Here is a 24,447-nt window from a genome sequence, read left to right on the forward strand (position 1 = left end):
TCGTTCTTACGTCACTGACAGCCATAAAAATGTATAAAGATTACCAAATCACGCTCACCAATTGCTATCACGATAAAAGTATACTACGCTATGTTGATGTAAACTTTATAAAGCTTTTGAAGGAATCTGATCTGTTGACGAAAACGGGGAAACCCCTTAAAAAAATATGGGAATCTAACTAACCTTGTGCATGAGACAGGCACAGCGATAAACAGCTTGACAAATAGAAAAGTCTTAGCAAACGGAGTTGCTGGTTAACCCTTTACGATTCGAAATAATAAAAAACACAAAAGAACGTTCTCGTCCTCCATGGATGCTTAGTTACCAAGTACAGCTAATGCTATCAGAATATCTTACGAACGATTTGCCAGTCCAAATCAAATCTATTTCAAGTACAAAGCCAACTCTAATTCCGAACCAAACACTACAAAACTAAACCTGTGTCTATGTGCAATGACCCTAAACACGCTAATTACTACGTACGGCATGCGGGGCTAACAAACCATACGAACAAGCCAAACCAAACTCTATACTAAAGTTGTAGAGTCGAAATTAAATTGTAGAGCGTCTAGTATAAATTGGTATGAACCAAAATAAGGTCAGTGGATGCAGTATGCTAATTTAATAAAAACGGCGCTGTTATAATCGTAATGTCTGTGCAGTTGGAATTAACATGAGCGCTCTAATTATTTTATATCTCTGTAAATATTACTTGAGGTGGGAAAGTTTTTTATTGCGATTTGTAGATAACAGTAAATGGTGTTACAATTAAAATAGCTTAACCGTCCGATCTTTAATTCATCCTGAGACATATTTCATTTTGCCTTTTTAAAGAAACGTTTCCTGCGTAAAGGAATTAAATCCTTGTGTTGCGGGAGTCCGGAAAGTACACAAACATCAAGTCACATGCACAGACAGAGACACAAGACTCAGAACATGTTTTGAAGAATGATTTTGACGAATTTACTTGATTAATGTTAATTTATTAATATCTGTGATAGTAATGGTTAGATACTGCATTCTACCAAGCACGATGAATAGTAATAATAATTTTAAATGTGTAAATAGTTGGTAATCGACAATTGTCCACAAAGCTATGAAATAAGCTAAGGTAAGAATTCCTACCGAGAAAATCATTAGATTCCAAGTTCATTTCTATGAAAATGGTACTCGGCCCGTAATGATCATCTAAACACAGGTATTTATAAACTTATATACTGAACACCTGAAGTTTCTCCTTATTAACCTCAGCTAACCTCACAATATATTTATCCCTGATTAAAATATGGCAACATTATTCTCATCGCACAGGAAACTGTTAATAGCAAACAGTTTTTCACTCTGGCAACCCTTCGAATAAAAACTTATTGCAATATTACGTGCTCAGGTTTGCATGCAACACTAAACATAGATCACGCAACGTGTCTCGAATATATATTAAAAGAAACTACCTTGAAAGGGAAAATATGAAGTTATTTTATTATATACATAAGGGTCTCAATATACCTACTAACTATGGTTAGTTGCAAGTACTGTACTAATATGATGTTATATAGGTACTATTTAAATCGTACTTCTGGAGAAATTTCTGCGCTTTTTATTTATTTTATAACCTGTCTTGCCTTTGGAATAAAATCCTTGTTTGGCGGGGGTTTTCACAAACATTCAAGTCACATGCAAAAACACACGGACTTGGAACAAATATTCGTGGATCTCACAAATGGTTGTCCTACGTAGTGATCGAACCTTTTTTTTTTTTTGGTAAGGCGGGGGAATCTTCCTGGACACCCACTCCCTCGGGGGAGGAAATGGGTAGTGTCAGACTTTTACTGACTAAGTAGTGATCGAACCTGCGACACGTCGTGGACAGTCGGCTATCGGAGCAGTCAAGTCAAATTACTAAAAAGTAACGAAATAAAAGATTTATTATTGTAGTCACTTCTAAAATCCAAATTTCTTGATAAAACATAGATAAAACACAGTAACATTTCGCACTGGAATAAATTACAAGTTCTCTATTACAAATAAATCGAACTATGCAAATACTAGTTCAAAATCTAGCACCAGTATCTAGAGTTATTTAAACACGACAAGACCTAAATCCAGGGCTTAACTTCCACAACCAATAAATCGACGAATTACAATAAATATCCAATAAATCCCATTTTACAAAGGAAATACATTAACTTTTAGTAAATCTGACGTTTTCAATAAATGGCAAAATGATTTACTGGAAACCCTATTTAGTCAAATTAAATGGACGTTAAGATTCGATCTGATATGTTCGTGTTTACTTTATTGCGACAACTTTCATATTAAATCAATATTCTACTATTAATGTTATTGGGAACTTCGTCTAATGATAAATTTTCAAATTGATGGCTTGTATTTTATTACCGTAGACCAACCATCTTTCAATACAAGATTATAAATCTTAGTTGGGGCTCAGACCGCTTTTCTTTCATTTGCGGAAAGCCGACGCAATTCTAAGCCATGTGCATCGTTTAAACATGATGGTTGATTAAAAGCCTTCACTTACTCACAAGTAATAACCTAATACTGTCTACCTGGATAAATTATTTAATAATGGTTAGCTTACCCGAATTTATCGGGATAGCAGGACACGTTTCGGACCCAGCCGGAGTCCTTTATCATTCAGTCGTTAAAAAGTCCTAAATTGATTTATTTTTACAACTTTAATTTTACCTTAAATCGAATTAACACTGCCACTTTTTGCTCAAATTTGTCCAGCAAAATGATCCTTCTAAAATCAAACAGAGTTTAACAACATTTATTTACACCAAAATTAACTCACTTGAGTAATCCATTCAAATCTTAACCTAACATATCTGCAAGCTCAAACTAGCGGTAACCTCAAATCTCGTTCATGAATATCAATTCCCCGAGATAACTCTCCGTCTAACCTTATCTTGTCATTGATAGACTATCATCGTGCCTTATAACTGGAGTTTAAACCAGCCTAGAGGTCAAAACATTATCTGCTGCACTAGATAACCATCTATTTCCTAATGGGATAACATACAAGGGATAAGCTTAGAGACGGACACGTTGCAAGCGTTTAGAATAGGCTACACATTTTGCGTATATTCGCACAGGCATATCCAAATATTTGTTGTCATGATATAGTCAAAAAAGCTTTATTTTAAAAGTAGAGATACATATACCTGTCATCATCATCATCATCATCATCCTAGGCTTTTGTCAACAATGTTGGGATAGATCTCCAGTCTAACCAGATCCAGCTGATTACCAGTGTCTTACAAGGAGCGTCTGCCTATCTGAGCTATTCAACCCTCAATCGTAGTTATTAGTAGTTAGCTTGGCAATTAATTTCATTTAAATCATCAAATAAGTGACTTATCAAGTCCAACATTTAAATTTCACTATCCAACATTTTAGTTAATGACAATTAACTAGTGCTTATAGATGACACCGATAACATATATAACTTCACCCATATTCAAAGTTTTCTCACATTACTAATTCTATAGCGCGATTCAGTTTGTCCATTATCTACCTAATTGACAACCATGTAAAATATAGCCTCAGATTCGTATAAATTTACATGTTAACCGTAAACATTATAAATCGTTTCTTTTATTATAGATTTGGATCTGAATTATATAGTTCTCGTTCGATCACTTGTTAATTAAATTACTTTTAGAATCGAGTGATTTACTCGATATTTTTCAACTCTATATAAACTTTCACATGTTCTTGAATCATTTATCACTGAATTTCGTATTTATTTGCATATGAAATGAGCAAAAGCGAAGCAATAGCTCTTGTTTCCCGCCTGTTTTGGGAATACGCGGCTTATGGGATTTTTATTAAGTCTGGTTCCGATCAATATTGTTTAAAGCATATATTTATTTTTATTTGTTGTTAATATAACGGGACATTTGAAATGTTAGTTCTATAGTTTTGACCTAGTTTTTTAATAATAGTGTCGTAAATGCAATGGGTTACCCGACACCGTAAACAAGTCAGTTTTATAGTGAATGTATTCAATAAATATTAATATGTGTGTGTTGAATTATTATAATATCAATTGGTATTCTGTTAAGAATTGTTGGTTCTACGATTTCGTTTAAGGTTTTTATACTGTTGCATTAATGTTTCTGTTACTTAACTGTTAATGTCTGGTATCCAAACAGACACAGGTTGCAAGCCTCTGTATAGTTAAGATTGTTTGAAACGCACTTAGTCGAGTATTATTTAAAGTATCGACTAACAACTAGTGACTAAAAGTCTACTTAAAAGATTTCAGAATATAATTCTTCTCCGCAAATATTCTTTACTAGCTGTTGCCCGCGACTTCGTCCCCGTGGGTAGAAGATATAATTTATGATTTATACCTGCCCTGTTTTTTTTTTCACATTTTCCATTGCATCTTCGCTCCTATTAGTCGCAGCGTGATGATTAATAGCCTAAAGCCTTCCTCGATACATGGTCTATTCAACACAAAAATACTTTTTCAATTTGGACCAGTAGTTCCTGAAATTAGCGCGTTCAAACAAACAAACTCTTCAGCTTTATATATTAGTATAGATTATTTCATAGCAGCGACTAAGACCGTAATACCTCCCCGTATGTTTCCACGCCCTACCGTCAATTGGCCAGTCAAATGCAATTGTAGTTGCAATTGCTGGCCTAGTTCTGCGTCATTTGCATTCCGCGAGGAAATGTCCTGGATATCATAATACATGCAGGTATTGGAGGAAGTTACGCTGACTATTTTTAGTACACGATTTGCTTTCACTTGTTTTATTTATATGTTTGCTTTTCGTAGATAAGTGATAATTCTACCGCTGATTGAATCGCTAAAATATATGAAACAGACAACACAGGCTTAGAGGCTAAATAATGAGATATCTCAATATTGTAGTTAGTTATGGAAACCTTCAAACGTATGGGAGTTATTTATTAGGATAGTTTTCTTTTCTACAAGCAAGACTTTAATATACCTGGCGCTGTAGACAAGACTGACTGTAAATATCTCCCAGAACCAACCAGTAATGAATCAATGCATGATGAGACAAGGTAGTCAAGCTAAAACTTTAATCTAGACATTATCTTTCAGAACTTAAGATTAAAAGGCAAGCCAAGCCTTTGTATTCCACTAAACTATCACCAATAAATATCATTACATTATTTAAATCACAGAATTTTCACACCGGTTGTGAAGTACGAGCCGACGGTTACAGCCTTTCCCTACATTTCATTCAGACCCTTGACACAAAACGTACAAACAAGAAGACTGTCCACTTCTATGCAAATCCAGAGAAATCTCTACATTACCTCATGTCTCGATAAAATCAATTGACTATAAAACTTAACGACAATTAACATAATTTATACTGAATAAAACGTCGATGTAAAAAAGGGATGGATGTATATAGAGAATATTGCTATCTCTTTCGTTAATCTGTTTAAGCTCACATTTGACATTAAGTTCAAAGTTTAATAAAATTAATTGACAAAGTTATCACATGTTTTGAGGTTATAAAATTTGATTATAGAACTATTAAACTGGCTACATTTAAATATAATAAAAGTGTTATTACGCTATAAAATGAAACAAGAAACAATAAAGACTTGTTCAAAATCGTAATAATATATTTATATTGTCCATACGGTCATTAATACTTTCATAAAAGCTTTTCTTTGCATGTTTCGCACTATTTATTTTCTGCTCCGTAGTTGGCTGTTATCTCCAAAATACAAGGAAATCGTTTTTAGTTACCGTATATTGACGAGTGGCGTACGCACCGGTTTCAAGGTGTCGCTAGCTCTGAGGTCCCGGGTTCGATCCCCGGTCGGGTCAATGTAAAAATTCACATTTCTACATTGTCTCGGGTCTGGGAGTTTGTGGTATGGTACCTTCGTTGTATCTGGATTCCATAATACAAGTACATAATACATGCTTTAGCAATTTGATGTTGTCGGCATTTATTTCTATTTAAACCAAGACTTCTTCCCTTCGATTTCTAGGGTCGAAGCTACACGTTTTGTTCTTCCATGTTGTCCTGTCACTCGTCACGCTATCACTAAATACCTTTTCTTCGATATCACATTTCACACGAGCCATCTATATTCTCTTTTACCTTCCTCTCTTTTCCTATCCGTATCGTACACAACCATCTTGAGGACCTCATACAAAATATGACGGGCCCGTTGGTCTAGTGGCTAGTGACCCTGACTGCTACTGGAGGTCGTGGGTTCGTTTCCCACTCAAGACAAATGTTTATCTGATGAGCACGATCATTTGTTCTGTATTTGGGTGTAATTTATCTATATTATGTATGTATTTAGAAATATATGTATATGTATATTTATCAGTTGTCTAGTATTCATAATAAACGATTTCCTTAGTTTGAGACTAGATGGCGTTGTGTGTAAGTTGTGGAATCTATATCTATACTATCTATATCTATACTATATACTAATATATAAAGCTGAAGAGTTTGTTTGTTTGTTTGAACGCGCTAATCTCAGGAACTACTGGTCCAAATTGGAAAAATTCTTTTTGTGTTGAATAGACCATTAATCGAGGAAGGCTTTAGGCTATAAACCATCACGCTGCGACTAATAAGAGCAAAGATACAATGGAAAATGTGAAAAAAAACAGGGCAGGTATAAATCATAACTTATATCTTCTACCCACGGGGACGAAGTCGCGGGCAACAGCTAGTATTATATATTACCTAGTCCTAGTCGACACTCTTATTCTTTACAAAATCCAAGTTAAACATTTAAAACATTTTCAGGTCATTGTTATTACAATTCCTAACAGCTGCACTATCTATAGTTCTAATTCCACGACCAAAGTACTGGAATTAAATTTAGCTATTGTCTGCAATTACTGTGATTTATGATTGGACTGTCACTCTATAGTAGTGACATATTGTTATCAGTGCCTATCTAATAGTGGGCTACGCGTAACTCGGTGCTAGTATTTAGAATATTGCGTATTTAACACTAACATACAGCATGTATTTAAAAACCTGTCCGATGTTTAAAGAGGTTGTAGTGTAGTGTAAATGATTATGGACTTTATGATAATTATTATTTAAAAATAAATATTTTTTCCCAGATCAATTTATTACTTTTAAATAATATCGTATCGCAGATTACCTAAGATAGCATCGAAAACTAATCAATCAAATGATACATTTTAAAACCAAAACTCCACACCTAGAAGAACATAATTATTTAATATCAAAACTCTACTAATATCTTTTTCGTTTATTAAATAAGCGCGAGTACATTCTTGTTTTTTATTATGAAAAATTCTTATTATTCATGAATAAGAAATGCAACACTGAAAGTGCAATCTGCAGCGATGTTTAATCTATCTATACTCTATACTAATACATAAATCTGAAGAGTTTGTTTGTTTGTTTGAACGCGCTAATCTCAGGAACTACTGGTTCAAATTGAAAAATTATTTTTGTGTTGAATAGACCATTAATCGAGAAAGTTAATATAAACCATCATGCTGCGACTAATAGGAGCGAAGATACAATGGAAAATGTGAAAAAAAACAGGGCAGGTATAAATCATTAACTTATATCTTCTACTCACGGGGACGAAGTCTCGGGCAAAAGCTAGTAATAAATAAATTCCTCCTGAAACCGACTTATTCATTTATTACGTTTAAATAATTCCATAACATTGTAAACGTGCCAATTTTAATTACCTTTGTGTAATTTATGTTTTACGTGGCCAACTTATCTTGGGATTCTTGCCAATGTCCGCGTCGCCTTGTAGCATGCTCATTAGCGTTGAAGACTTGTTAATTAATAAGCATTTGACAAGGCTGTGTTTTGCTGAAGTCTAACAGGAAATTATAATGTCTGGGGTTAATTAAGGCTACCAGAATCAACCTGTCGATCTTTCACAAAAAGATCTTAGTTGTATTTTAGGTACATGATAAAACAACCTACTGTAAGAAAGCAAAGCACAGCTCTACAAAATTGTTATCGTGCCATACGAATTGGGATCAGCTGATTACAATTTTGTATAATATATTTTCTTTTTTAATTTACTTGAAATAAATAATAAAATAAAAATATGACTGAAGTCTGTCTTATAATGTTCGTCCTTGATATTGCATAATTATCGCTTTCTCATTATTCCCTGTGAATTTCCGATTGCCGAATGTATGCAATAATTTGGTAAATCCGTTTTGAGGACATGACGTCACTAAGACGTCAGTTTGCTCTCATTTACGTTAGTGTTACTCCATACAAAGGTATGTATCCTTAAAACGAAGGATTCTTAAACAGTGATCTCATCTTGAGTCGCTTTTACATCCTAAAAGCCTTTGATTACGTTATAATAAAACTTGAAGTTCAAAAATACTTTGTAGTTTTTGTCCCCACATTTTTGTAAGCAGCAGTTTAAAGCATTTTAAATAGCGTCTAAGGCAGTAGTGTCTTGTTATACTAGCCGTAATGCTGGATGTTAGATTCTTACTTCATTAACAACTTTAACAACTTGGTTCATCAATGCAAATTATTTATCTAATTTGACAAAAACAACATGTAATTTTCCAAGAAATATTGCTTTTCATACCAGCATTTTTGTCATAAATTCCACAATAAACAAGAATAATATTGATACACCTACACGCCATTTTTAATCTGAAAAATGTTAATAGAACCTATATCTTACGGATGCATTGTCAACAATGAGGTCGTAAAGCGGTCGTCACACTGCAAGCGTCGCTGTAGCTATAAAAATAAAAACACTATTTTTGTCCGATTTTTATAGCTTCCTTATCTTTATTATAAGATATAAGAATCTATCGATATTGAATAGTCTTGTTTAATGCTAGGAAGTTTATTTTATACCGTTTTATCGCTTCAGGTAGCAAGAGGTTAAGTTGTTAATTGCCAAGTAGGTTTTGTTTATTCAAATTGCTTTTAGATTGCTTTCTTATCAGAATTATTCTATTATCGCTTTTAATGACGGAAATTATCTAATGGAATACAATATTTCGAGCTGAATACGCATTTAAATTTCAAAACGAATTTCGACGAATCCCGCATTAAGGCATTTAATCCTTTTATCGCGGGTTGTTACAAACATACAAGTTTCGTGCACAATTCCTCTCTTCCATTCTTTTTGTACACATTCTATTCCAACATATGTATAGAATATAAGCACAATTTGATTGACAAAAACAACAGTTACTCAAACCATACATAATTACGAATAGATTGTGCTAATGCTCGTAAATTACAAGGCGGTTTATCAAAATGTCAGTGCGCAGTGCGCAGGCGCAGCTAATCTCAATGTTCGCCGGTTAACCGCGACAATCCGTGTTAGCTATTTACATGTAACTAAATAACTCGTCACATCAGGTTAGGTCAAATGGAAACCGCTGAGCTGCCTTGAACGAGATTTATTTATCGTGATCTTATATGTGTACTGTCAGCAACAATAATGAGAAGAAACTGCTGTCACTTTTTTTTTCATGTTTTGATACACTCACTTTCTTGTTTGTTTGTTGTTCCGGTTAGATTTTTTTAATTCAATTTTGAGTCACTTCCAGATAAGCTAGCAGGCTGAAATTTTCAGGGTAGCTTCAAATATTATGACAATGCAATTTACAATTATAAAAATGGCTGGACCGGTTTTGATAAAATCAGAATGGACATTTAAAACGTGAGTTTTTAGATTAAATAGATATAATTGCAGTTGTAGAAGCGTGTTCCTTACAAATAGGCAGCAAAAGCAACCGTTTCTCAACCTCGATGTTTATTTTCATTGCAGTAAGCATATTCTTAGCTATTATTGTTCGTGAGATACAGTCTGGTGATATACAGACAGACAGCGGAGCCTCAGTCATCAGGATTCGTTTTTATCCATTAGGTACAGGCCCGTAAAAAGTATGCTTTTCTAAAGTGTTATTTAATCTTTTACTTGCTGACTTTACCTAAGTTTTAACTCAAGACGTTCACTTATCTACATTTTAATAAAATAAAGTGAATAATATTTCGAAAATCTCAGAGAAAGTGTATGTAAATCCAGTATCGCATAAAATATAATGTATAATATCGTATTCGTTCCCTTTTCTCCTACACATAAGAGTCTTAAAAGTGTTTCAATAAAAAATTAAATAAATAATCAAGTTAAAAATAAACTTATCAAATACTTAATGACGTCTAGCAGTTTCTCTCCGCCACTCAAACTAATCACCATGCAAAGCTGAAGCAAGCCCTTGGTACACGATAAACTTATCATCTTAATTTTCTATTTTAATCTAAGATTAAAGTTGTATCACCTGCTTAACATCTGAAACAAGATGTTAGCCATAAACCGGGCTCAGCTGATCTAATCAGTTCATAATCGGATCTTAAAATTCCACGCCTTATTGGATTAAATTGCTATATGGCTTAAATAGAGAAATCTTAACTCGCGTTAAAATTACGTGTAGTGATGCTATGAATGTATTGAAAGTCTTGGACGGTGATCTTATTAGGATAGTTGGCAAAGCGACTGGTGATTATAGCTAGGAGTCGCAAGTTCGAGTCCTGTCTGAAGTTACAATTTCAGTGTATTATTTGTATTTAATTGCAAGTTTTATCCGATAGACAGCTACTTCCACCTTCTGAAAAATAAAAAGTCAGTTAATATAATATTACGTTAGCTTTGATTTAGATTATTTTTGAATGAGTGTGAGTAACCGAATAATAAGAAGAATAACCGAAGGGCACTAACTAAATACTAAAGAAATATGCACAAGGCACTATGTAGTTCAATACACTCCTTTTCTTTAGGTGCTTATTTATAAAGAGGCAAACAATCCTGGTATATCTTTTTGTGCAATAAGGTATTTAATTAAAAAAACGACTAATCTATATTATTTTCGTGCTAAATGAACGAAAACGAATAAATGAATTTGATTCTGCAATATTTAGTGTTTCTTAACATTAGTTTAATATTTAAGCTTCGTTTTTAGATAAAACACGACACCATAATAGTTTCCCATATTTATGTAGCATAGCCGTTTGTGCAGTCTGTATGTACCAGGCTTTATATGTTCATATAAATGAAGACATGTCCCATCATATTTGAGGAATGTGGATATGCAGTATTGATGTGACATGTTTTCTTATTTAAATTTTGATGGCATTTCTCCTAAGTTATAGCTGCTTTCTTATGTATTGCATGCTTTTAGAACAAAGCATTCGTTTTTGAGGTCGTATGAATTCTGAGCATTATTGAAACTTAAATCTACTCTCTTTAATAGAATTATCAGGATCTGGCATTTACTAAATATATAGAGGTGTTTACCAAAGAAGTTAGAAATATAGTTCCTAACATTATTAACAAATAACAAATAAGTTTCAAATGAAAAAGTCTTACCTACCTATTTTTTTGATTTTCAAACAATAATACCAATCTAAAAATCTTCCACCTCAGTTAAAAGAAGGACTAAACACTGGTTTCGAATTATCAAATTTCTAACCTCAATTAAATTAAAAAAACAAATCACTTCGATTGGAAACTTTACAGAAAAACACACAAATTTAAAAAAAAAATCACTTCGATGAAAATAACTTCACAGATACACTCGTACAAAACCTAAAAACCACACAAATTAGAAACCATAATCAAATCAATAACTTCATCAAACATTCAATGAATAATAAAGGTACCAACAAATGCACCATATAATATGGTATGCTATACCTCGCTATAAAGCGCCCACGCTGGACCACCGTCGTCCACGCGTCACCTACGCCGGCTTTCTCTCCGAATTACTTACTGACCGGTGTCTAACATTCATTCAAGACTGTATAATTATGTCCCTTTGTTAACAAGTATAGATTAATGATTTGTTTATTAAGTGTTTGTTAGGCTGGTTGCACACGAGGTAGCAAAATTATCCGATGAATTTTGAGTTTAAGCCATTAGCGATACAAGCTTAATGATGATATTATGTGAGCACGTATCGTTGAAGATTTAGACAACTTTACTTACAGGCAGCGGAAGTTATTCGGAGGAGTAAAGTAAAATATATTGGCAGTTAAAACACAACAAAATAATTGCCACAAAATTCTGTTATATGACGTTTTCGTGACATGAGCTAAGAATTTTCACTTTGATAGCTTTTCCTTTAGGTATAATCGCTCCCGGTATTTGAAATCAACGTGATTATCGCCTCATGTACAAAACGCCTAATGCCACCTATGGCTTCTGTATTACAACATGAACAGCAGTCGTAATTAGTGGGACAAGACTTTTTATTACTCCACGTTATGTACTTGAATATTCATAACACAAGTCTCTAAGGTGGTCTTTTTATAGTATTTGTGAAACGCTTTCTGATATTAATACAAATTGTTTGAGTAGAGAGATGTTACACTTAAGTTTTTATTAGTAAAATAGTGGTATAGTGTGGTAGGCCCTACCACAATGCCTTGAATTATTAATATTTGCCATTCTACACGGCGTATTGCGCTGTCACGCTTACATTTAATTCGATCGTAGATTGCTTAATATATAGCGTAATGTTACGAGGAATAATAACTACATGAAAATATCCAACACGTATAAAACCTAGGGTTAAAAGTCAAATCACAGGCTTTTAGTTTCTAAATCTCTTTATGACGGCAGCTCACAGGTGCAGCTCATTTGCCACACTAACCTACGCATGTGATAAAACAACTGGTTTTTAGAAACACCGAGGTTAAAATTACCAATTTATACATTTCAAAAGATATAAAACCTCTTGGTCTACACTCTCTCGATGTCTTTCTACACTCATCAGTAACTGTCTTAGATCTCAGCCTATAGCCTCCCTGCATTGGGATCAAAGCAACATCCTGGTCTTTAACAAAAAGTACCATAGATCCAAAGCCATCGTATGTTTATAAGTACCACGTAAATTACTAGTTAGAGACCAATAGCTATGGATTAATCAAATAATGTCAACACCGCATGCAATTGTCCCCAATGTCTCGTTTCAATACGGAAATCGAAAGTGGTACAACCTATGATTACTTGTCCTATTGCGTCACATCGATTTCTATTATAACTAAAGACTTTAATTAGGAGAATGCAATTGGTTTCGGATTCTCACGCTGTACAATAAAACAAGACAATGAGAACTATGAGAGGAGCTTGTGGCTAAGCTATAACCGCATAAGTGAAGATCACAGGTTAAGCTATGCTTGACGCGTTTGGTCTGTAGATGGGTGACCATCTTTGTCATAACGAATTCTTCCGTGTTTCGGAAGTCCCCTTAAACTGTGGGTCCCGGCTGTTATTCCTACATCTTTGTCAGTCGTTACAGGTAGACAGAAGCTTGAAATAAGTCTGACAACCAGTCTAACCAAGGGGCATCGTGTTGCCCAGGTAACTCGGTTGAAGAGGTCAAATAGGCAGTCGCTCCTTGTCAAACACTGGTACTTAGCTGAAAGCGGTTAGGCTGGTAGCCGACCCTAACATAGTTGGGAAAAGGCTAGGCCAATGATGAATGAGAACTATGAGAAGCGAAGATCGTTGGAAGTAATCATCAGTATTGGGAATGGAGTTTTCGATAAAAACCTCTTTTTCGCAATCTCCTGATGAGACTATTGTTTTGAATAAATGTAGGGAAAGTTTAAGTTCGAACAGTTTAAAATAATAAACGAGAAATGGATGTTCAGATTCTGTGTATTAACATATTTATTAATAACTATTAATTAAATTATAAGCGTACTTAAAATATACTGAAATCCAGGTAATAAAGTTTATAGCGCCTTTGAATATCACAGTAATTACACTACTCAAGTTTTCCGACAACCAGTAATTTGAATTTAGAAAACTTTGGAGTTTTAAAACACACATTGGCATCGAATAATTTCCCAAGTACTAAAACTATTGCTATATTATTAAACTTTAACGCAGTCAAAGTATACATTTACCACCAAAACAACAATTACCGATTCAACACAAGTAAAACTATAATCCATCTTTGACATTGAACTTTTCTGAAACAGGAAGCTTCCATGGCCTCCCTTGGACCCTTAACCTTCACCCTTGAAGGTATCCTTCATACTTTATCTGCCCTTGAACAATTTGAAGGTCTGCTAAGGCACGCCACTGCGTCAAGGACTACTTCGAAGGTTGAGCTTTAGGCCGTATCAAGGTTAAAGAGAAAATGTATTATTTTGTAACATGTAAGCTTGCTTACTTGATAATGTGATATTTCGGGTTAACAAGTTATCTTCTATCTGCCTCTTTCCTCGTTCATTTGCTATATAGCTTAATATATAATATATGTGTCTTACTTCTGTACAAACAACGTTATCAGTATTCATCATTCATCACTCTTTTTCTGACCTTTACTTCATTTATTCAGGTATATACTATAAGTCTATACATACCTATCATCACTGATTTTGATTCTATTCATATTATGTTACAAGTTATCCATCCGACTTTTATTAATGTTTCTTCTTCTTCTCCGATCTCTTCATATACCATTTTCCATGCTATTCAAGTTTTCTTCTTGATTTCTAAAAATTGCTTTAATTTTAGCCTTGTATGTAAAATTCCTCAGAGTGCTATTCATTAATATTGTGAAGTCACTTAACGTCGACTCTATTATAAACCAACGTTCGACCAATTCTATAAATCATTCGCTTATTTTAATGACCATTATCGACAGTCTAAAAATACGATTCATCCAAGTAGGTTGACGACTTTTATGTGTTACATAACCATAATTAGTGACTTTATCTCTCTAAAACACCTCTATTGATAACCGTAAATAACGCCGACGGATAACCTAATCGGGATTCAATCATTTTTGGGCTACTGTCCCCACTAATTAAATTAGAGACGCCATGACACCTTCGTTATCATCTGACGGTTTCCGTGCACCGACCATCAATTAACATGGTAATCTTTAACTTAGTGATGCGTATGTGCCACTTGTACTCTCCCATATTCAATTTCTGATCGTAAAATTTTATTGGTTTCATTAATTTCAATAGTAAGCTCATTGCTAATTCATTGATCATATTCATTCATGATTTGAAGTTGAAAACTGTGGCTAGTGGTAAAAATTCAAACGATACAATAGAGTTTGCGACGTAAATTTTAAGCAAAACGTCGGCGTCGTCTTTCAAAGGCGCCTGTGGTAGTAGAAACAGGAATGCAGTTAAATGTAATGGTCTTTGTTATGTGCCTAACTGTGTTAACCAAAATGCCACTAGCCCATCACGGTGTTTAGAACAACATAATTGCGAAATCGATGTTTATAGTGTCGTGTGAAGCTTGATGGCTTCGTCGTAATAGTTTCGTAAAATCGTAGCAATTTAATGTTTGGAAGTGATTTGACAAACCGCCTCATTACCTTGTCTCGCCGATGACCCTTAATTGCAGAATGATTGCTAATAGCTTTGTTGTTACGTTGCATATGCTGCATATTTCTATAGTCTCGCAACCTGTAATTTGTATGTTATGCAAATTATTTGCTTGTTTTGATAGTAACCTATTTAAAACTCCGTCAATATTTTCCGCCCGGTATTCATAAATTAAGTAGTTTAGTCAACCAACTCCAACTGATGTTTTCCATTTTCACTTCTTAAACTCGTCAGAAACTCAATTTCCTAAACAACTTATAGTTAAGTCAATTTATTAAAACAAATTACCCCATCTCTACTGGAACGAATAGAAAACCGGTCAAATGTGAGTGTACGAGATTGGCTGGACGTTGATAAGGGATCGACAGACCAGACTCGGACATACAAATGTCTTTATAGAAGACAGTTATAAATTATTTGCATAAACGCTGGGTGATTTGGAGTCAACGTCGTCTGTCTATCTGTAAATCTGCCTCTACTAGGAAGCTGTTTTCCAATTGCTGTTTCTGTTTATTTAATTCTGAATGGTCTTAATTTACTTCTTCTGTATATCCCTAGCCAATTAACTTTACTCGTTTTTGCTTTGAAGAATTTTAAACCTTACAGTAGTTCGTTTAAGAATGGGTCTTGCTTCCTTAATGATCTAGCCTTTTGTAGTTAACTATTGATCGTTGCTGTAAAATTTACTTGACATTTCTGTCAAGATTTTTCACAGTGTCAATTAACAGTCGTTTGTTCGCAAAGCAAAGCAAGTTGTATTTTCAAGCAATTCATTTGTATTTTGTTTTCATCTGGTTCTGTAGTTTCCTCAAACGTGTTTATTCTGGACATATAAAAAAGGCGTTCATATTTATATATTTAACCTTGTACACAATCAATCTATCCTATATAAGATAATATACATAACATAAATTATAATTTAAAATATTTATTATTTTAAAGCATTGTTTCCTTTAAAATGAAATATGTTTTTACATAATCCCATTCCAAATACAATTGTATCCTCAGTATTAATATTTGCAGATCTCGATAACCATATTAGACTGTTTAAATATTACTTAAAATATTTTACTAACAAGGTTTGTCTATCATGAAGGCTTATCAGCAGAACCCGATATGGTTTACACAGGATACCAAGATGTGCTAATATGGTGATATCCGATTGAAGGAAAACAAATGATGGTGCCGACGAACAAAAAGCAAACGAAACTGACAGCTTTAAAGGAAAAAATTCATAATCCATTCCTCGAACTAAAGTTTTTATTTTTTGACCTATCTCCTTCCTCTATTCATATGGAAGGACCGTAGTGTCGCTATTTTAGCTATAAAATACTTCTTCGACAAATTATTTTTTCTTGCTAATCGTTAATAGTTACCTATTGTTATACAAGATCCCTCAGGGACGCATCTTTGGACCGCTCACAATTAACAGCTAACGCAGTAGGTACCTGATATTGCATTTTATTCGTTGACCTAATTACAATAGTAATTAAATACAATAATAAAGATATTATCTTACGCGTGGTTTCACACCTGCATTGGTAATTATAAGACCGCAAATAGATCAGTTGCAAGAAATCTAAATACAATTGATTAATTAACAAAGGTTTCGCTGCAACAATCGCGAATGATTTGTGTATTTTCGAGTATTAACAATATACCACTGGGTTCTGAAAGGTTCATTAATACAAACATTTGTTAATCACCTGCCAAACCTCTTGTCTTGTCTGTGTTTGATTTTAGACTTATTGTAAGCCATTGCAGCCCTTTTATCCAAGTAACAATACACACAACTAACATCGTTAACCTTGCTATGAAATGTCAAAAAATGCCTAGGTCACGTGATAAATCGCATCCAAATATAACTTCTCAAAATTCGAGTTTTTTCAAGTACCTTACGATTTTAGATTAAAGGTTCATCATCATCATCATCTCAGCCTATAGCAGTCCACTGCTGGACATAGGCCTCTCCATAAGTTCTCCAGATTAAAGGTTATTTTAAGTCAATATAAAGTTGACTTAGCAATATATCATCGCATCAATCATGTTTACTTAAACCTATTTGATTATATCAAATGTTGACAATACAAGACAAGACATTACAAGACACAATACTATTATTAACCTTCTCAGAAAACATATTATTAACTATCATTGGTACAGTGAAAGTAGGTACTATACCTAATAGCACAGCTAAGAAAACCAGAAAAGCCTTCACAGTTATATAACCTAATAAAAACTTTAGACCTAAAACTCGTAAATCTAAGATCTTAGCCAATAGCGAGAAGTGAGAAAGTGACTAATGACTCTGCATAATTATTCCTTGAGCATTACTCGGGTCAACTTACACATGTAGCCAATAAAATTACATTGTAAGCTGATTAGATCGTAAACTATGCACTTACATTTTATGGAGACTTTCTCAATGCGGACGTTAGACTAGAAACTTTCCGTTATTTGTTGTAATTTCAAATTGTCTAGGACTCAAACTGTCTCTGGCATGACGTTTTGATTAAAATGGACATGGATTGTAACTGTTTAATGGTGGAGACTTTATACTTCTGTCTGTGATTTGAATGTCTTTGAAACCCCCCGTGACACAAGACCTTAATACCTTAGTGCGGGAGTCCTTTAAAAGAAAATGTTCTGTTTATTTTTTTTGTAGTTAGAGTATTTTATATCCTTATTAAGTGTCACTAGATTGAATTGTCATAAGTGTCAATACACCTGGGTGATTGGTTGTCATCCTTGTAATTGAAATGAAACGACTTTTACGGATTTTATCGCGGTTTAATTTTTGGTTTTTGGTGTTTTAAAACCAAAAATTAAACCGCGATAAAATCCGTAAAAGTCGTTTCATTTCAATGTCTAACATTCGCGTAAACCTAAGAAACCACTATCCTTGTAATTGCCAAAATGTTGTTTGGTTTTTAAAGGAAACCCTCAGCGGTACTGGAATCAGGAAGGATTTTCTTGTTTAGCTTAACATAACACTATACTACCACTACAATATCAGACATTGATGAATGTAAGGATATATTAGAAAGCACAAGGATCAAATGACGTCAACAGACTCCATCCTGTCCTCCAAGTAGACTCCACTTAAGTAACGAATTTACGACTCTGTAATTCGAACCAAGTTAATTCACAATAGTCGCAGATTCGTGCGACAGTTATTCAAATGACAAATGCATTCAAGTGGGTCGCAGTATAGAGGCTAGTCCACAGCCGAAGAAACAATAATTATAATGTATGAATTGCTTCGTACATGAAAACTTAAAGTAACAATAAAATGTTTAACAACCAACAGCCGTAAATATTTATTACAAGAATATTACTATTACCGTTGTAATACTAGATTCTATGATTTCTAGTTCGTTCATATTTTATGGATTGTTTATTTTTAATTAATTTTGCAATTTTTTCTGTCCTCTTTCTGTATGTACCGCTTAATCACGCTGACAGCCAGACTATTCACCATGCCTTAATAGTCTCGCAACCGGCTCTTCATTTATATGACCGAGCCTTAACATATTTGCCACCGATACATCATACTCCTAACAAGCAACAGTAGTTGTCAAATTAGTGATTTGTATCTACTGTATTTAAAAGATAAGTCGCCCACCTGGAACAAATGACTCATGACTGAATACATCATGTTACTAAAAAATCCTATCATGATTTCAATACGTCTTGTGCCTTCTTTCTTAAAAAGCTAGGTAAAGTCTATACTGGATCGAAAATTGCCCTAAACAATCGAAATTTAATCTAAGAAAATGCTTTCGAACACTTTCTTGAAGAAAGATTTTAATTTCTATGCTTCTTATAGGCTGCAGCCGTGCTTATAATATCACGAGTCATTTCCCAAACAGGTTGTATATTCTGTGACGTCATCTGCCTCTGCTGTTCCTGATTTGGGCATCAGATACTGTGCTTTATGGAGGCAGAGGTTTCAAATTGACTTTCTTATTTGATGAAGTGACAGATTTGTTGGGTGTTTCGTTATGTTCAGCTGTTGTGATCTTAATTTCGATAGTCGTTTCTGAAAGATTTGATCTTATTCGTAATTTCGATAGTCTTCTTTCAAAGATTATTTATTCATTGTCCAGGCAAATGCAAGAGACACAAAATCCTTTATGGGACTCTACAAAAAAAGTTTGTTTTCAGGGTTTCACACAGTGAATATTAAATTGAATGAATTTTAATTTCCATAATATCACCGAATCTTTTAAATGATTAAATCGATCCGTAAGTCAAAGTTTCTTTTTCTGGTGGGATTAGGGTCCCTCCATAACCACAAGTAATAGACCTCTGTACACAAAAACAATAAAGTGTAGTTTAGAAAATTATGCTATGCCAATAACGGGTAATTAGTCATATAAAAATATTTGGAAACAAGTATACTTAATTACCATTTTCTCTTGATCATCATCACTGTTCGCATATATTATGTTTGGATTTAAATTTACTAATACTTAAATACCTTCTTATCTTCTTGACATTCGCAATAACCAGCGAGTCTCTAAAAAAAAAATAGTTCTCATTCTGTTATTTCTCAAGCAACCGTTACAAATCTCCCTCCATATCACAATACACTTCCTATAACAAATATGGGACGACAGTAATGACGTCGTCATAAACCATCCATTCATCTTTATTGATGTCTTAACCATAAAACTTATTAACAGTTTTTTGTAAAATGATGATCTCAATTTTGATGTGGCCTAAAAACGTTAAATCCTTTTCAATATTTATGTGTTTAACATTAAACTTGTGAAATATTAATCGTTTCTTAATATAAGCATTATTTCTGACTTTTAGTGTTTTGAAATCAAGGACTTGATTAAAGGCCCAATCATTTTTGGATTTTATTTTTATTGATTAATGATTCATACTGTCATTTCGAAGCAAATAAGAGACTTTTTTGTTTAAGTTTTCTTACAATTATTTTGGTAGTTTATTTATTTGGATTTCCAACAGAGGATACACAGTTTTCTTGCACTATTACAAAAAATACCAAGGAACTAATTTTATTGTTCGTAGTCGTATTTGAGAATGCCAATTCGGAAATACTAATTTACAAACCAGGTTCAGGAAAGCAATATACGTTTGATTTAATTACATCGGGAGTACAATTCTCAGAAAAGTTCCAAGTAGCAATACAAATAGATAATTATGTTAAACCCAATAATCATTAAACAAACATTAAAATCATATTAGTCGTCAAGGCACAGTGCCAGTTCGTTTATACACTTTATACTAATGTATTCAGTGGCCCCATCACAATCCCTTTAAGTAAGACTGCTCAGGAAGTGGAAGACAGATGCCGCACTACGTCACATAGAGCGCTGTCTCGCTTCCACAACTGCAAGCACGTGTCATATTTTATTCACTTTTAGTATAAATGTTAGAATAAAACAAATTAGACAACGAATAACAATTTTGCAAGCAAATTGATCACAAATTATGACCTTATGAGCAGTTCATTAGCCTAGATCTCTACTTTTAGTATTTCAACAACCTATCTATAAAGGTTAAGGAGTTACAGCCTGGTGACATACGGGCGCAAAGACAACGGTGCCTCATTAATATTGTTCCGTTTTCACTTAAAAACACAAAGCAGGTTTCACTTAAAAACATTTTTTTAATTAAAACCCCAGCGAAGACAAGAAACAAGTTAATTATAGCTCAGTTATCTAGTTAACAAACATTTTGACTGGCGTACCCAACAGATTAGATTGCCGCGCTAATTATAGTCTGCCTCCATCCAAGTCACTGAGAAAGTGTTAACACTAGCATTTGTCCGCGGCTGCACCTTCGTGAAACTCATTTATTCACCAACTGCACGTGTAATTGTTAGCACTTATAATCTTGCTGAGAACCTAAATGCTTGTTTTCACAAAAATGCCCGTAGGTGTAATCTAACGTACGATTTCCAGAGATTTATATCCGCGGTAACTACTTCGGATTTCCGCGTTTAGTTGCCGTCGTTCTGTGGTTGGACTTTTTTATCCGACTGCGACTTAAAAAGAGCTATTTTTATGATAACTTCAATTATTTGAAAAAGGTTTACTCACGCGTATTTATCGCTAGTCTGTTGATCAAGTGGTTGGAGGCCCCGACTGCTATACCGGAGGTCGTGGGAACGATTCCCACACGGACATTTTTTTGTGTCATTAGAACGTTTATTATCTGACTAGTTCCTGAAAGGTTTATTATTTTTGTCTTGTCGCATGTTTCAGACCACTAAACGTCAACCAACCTTATTAAAATACATAAATCCGTTACACAAAGTTAGTCCATAGATTTTGTTGTCGCGAACATTTATAATGTCCATTCTTGTAATTCCATCTCCGTTTCCTATTGTACCAAGATGTGGGTCATTGGGTTTGTCTCCAAGCTTTATTGCAGTAAAACGAAGATCGTTATCGTCACATCCTTCATTCGAACAAACGTTAGTCGTGTCTCTGGCTCGCTATTGAACGGACGGTTAATGAGTTTCCGGTAAAAGCTTCCACTATTCATAGTTTGCACTTTGTTCTCTCGAGATTTCTTGATCTTACCATCTTAAGAACCTTTGTTATTATTTACAATTGATGTTGGTTCATAAACATCGCATTAGAGATAGCGTGCACTGACAGCAATAATTGCAAGACAGTTTTGCCAAAGTAAAATGTGACTATTTTCAACTGACTGATGAGGTTATCAATTCGTCTGTATTTTTTTATATATGTAAATTCAAAGCTTTGGACTGGATGAACCGATTTAGTTAATTCTTTTTTTTATTTAACGTGAAATAGCTGTCATTTCGTCCTATAAAAATATCTTGCAAGACTGTCTTGTACATATGTATGCAAAACTGCAAGATTCTCAAAGAGATGAGACTTCAGGTAGGTATAGATTTCTAAATAAACAAGTAGGTAATGGTATTTGTGATTTTTGGATTCATCAAAGCCTAAACTTCCATACTAAAAACATTTGCCATCAAAGCCGTAGAAGTTTACCTCCATACTAAAAAAATTGTATATGTACTATGAATGCAATTTCGAAAGATTGATCCAAAGTTTCTTCTTTATCTGAAGCAATAACTTTTGTTGAACAGGTACTACAAAGTATTGAAATGTTTTATGCTATATTCAATAAAACTTATTACAACGACTATGAGTAAGCGCAACCAATGTCCGTACCTATTTATGGGCGGAGTTGTAAAGCTTGCAGTTCGATCATAAAAATCATTGGTGCCCAATCGGTAATTTCGCAGTTATGGCCTAGGAAACTGTAGGAAGTTGTAAATAGATGTTATTAAATTGGTTTATAAGTAAGAACTTACATAAATTAACGGTATTAAGTTATTTCGGGTAAAATATAATTTTTCGTTAGGAGTGTGAGCACGGGAAATTAGTCAGCTTACCAATCTTCTACTTACTAGAACGGCAAAACTGCATTAGTAATATTAGGATGTGGATTAATTATAACGTGTGATTGTTTCTTTCGCATTTAAAATATTAGTCCTTAAAGGGAAGTTTTATGGTCATTCAAGTCACATGCACAAAGATACCTTGCGACAAGTATAACTGTTTCACAATTTAGTATTGTCATTTTGAACCGATGATATTTTCCATTATGAGGACATCAACCCTATTTCGAATCCTAACAACAAATTCAGCTTGCAAATTGAAAATGATATTACAATTATCCTTAACTTCTTATTGCCGAAGATCAAAGGGATTGTAAGTGCTTATGGCTAATGCAATATCAGCAGGTAATCAATCCATATTGGCCTGCAACATGCACCGTCGTTAATCCTTGTCGGGCAAACAAAAAGTGACTATTACAGGATAATAGAGGCTCACTGCAACCTGCTAGCGTGATACTTACCCATTCACTATGCAATAGCAATTTACGTAAGGTATCAAGCGAAAGGATAGCTATAGAACCGTAATTATAGATGAAGATTACACTAATATTGTAGAGCCGAAAGTTTTTGAGCGTATGTTTGTTATTGCTTTATGTTGAAACTGTTGAACCTAATTAGATGGAATTTGGTATGGCTTTAGGTGGTACCCGAGATTAAAGTAAAGGTTAGACTAGGTTTTCTCTTTCGACTGTATCAGACGTAGGGTCATGTTTTTGCAGCTATAACTAACATTATCGCAGACAAACCCTCGGAAATCTAGTTTTTAATAAAAATGCAGTGATGTGTTAATTTTGGAGATATTAGTTCTTTCTTTAAAAATAATTTGTATTTATGTAATCTATACTAATATATAAAGCTGAAGAGTTTGTTTGTTTGAACGCGCTAATCTCAGGAACTACTGATCCTAATTGAAAAATTATTTTTGTGTTGAATAGACCATTCATCGAGGAAGGCTTTAGGCTATAAACCATCACGCTGCGACTAATAGGAGCGAAGATACAATGGAAAATGTGGCAAAAACGGGGAAAAATATTCAACTTCGAAGGCTTCCGTTCAAAAATTCCTAACTTACCTCTTCTAACCACGCGGACGACGTCGCGGGCAACAGCTAGTATTATATAAAAGATAAACCTTTGTTTTTAATTATACTTAAGTTTCATATCTTAAAATCTAAATTAATAGTTTTGCGGAAGAGATTTTGAAATTGGCTGAATGTAAACAAGTTTTTGCACGTGACTACCTGTACTTTGCATCTTGATTACTGAGATTATAAGACGCTGATATAACATAGGGTCATAGGAAATAGAAGTCTAATTAATGTCAGTAAATTATAACATAAATCTTATACTTTTGATGCAGCTAAACTGCTTTATAATATTTAACCTTCCATAAAAATTACTGTGAAGCCTAAATTATGTTTTGGAAAAGAAAATACTTTTAAAAAAAGTTTTATATATTTTTTTGGAAATTACTAAGAACCTTCGCAATTTCAGCAAAAACATACCCCATTCTTTCTCCAAGGCCTTTTTTACAAAGCTTTTATTTAAACGATCTATTTTATAAAATTTAATATTATCATTTCAAAGCTATTCCAAATACAGACCAATGACGTACTTCCATAGTCATATATTCCCCAAT

General features: G+C 33.9%; 1 protein-coding gene across 2 annotated transcripts in view; it reads left to right on the forward strand.

Annotated features, from left to right (window-relative positions):
• The window catches only part of LOC113502493 (phospholipid phosphatase 3-like), a 98,184-nt gene that overhangs the window by 69,335 nt on the left and 4,402 nt on the right, over window positions 1–24,447 (forward strand). The gene's annotated exons all lie outside the window — the stretch shown is intronic.

The sequence above is a fragment of the Trichoplusia ni genome, chromosome 2, assembly GCF_003590095.1.
Source record: "Trichoplusia ni isolate ovarian cell line Hi5 chromosome 2, tn1, whole genome shotgun sequence".
NCBI lineage: Eukaryota > Metazoa > Arthropoda > Insecta > Lepidoptera > Noctuidae > Trichoplusia > Trichoplusia ni.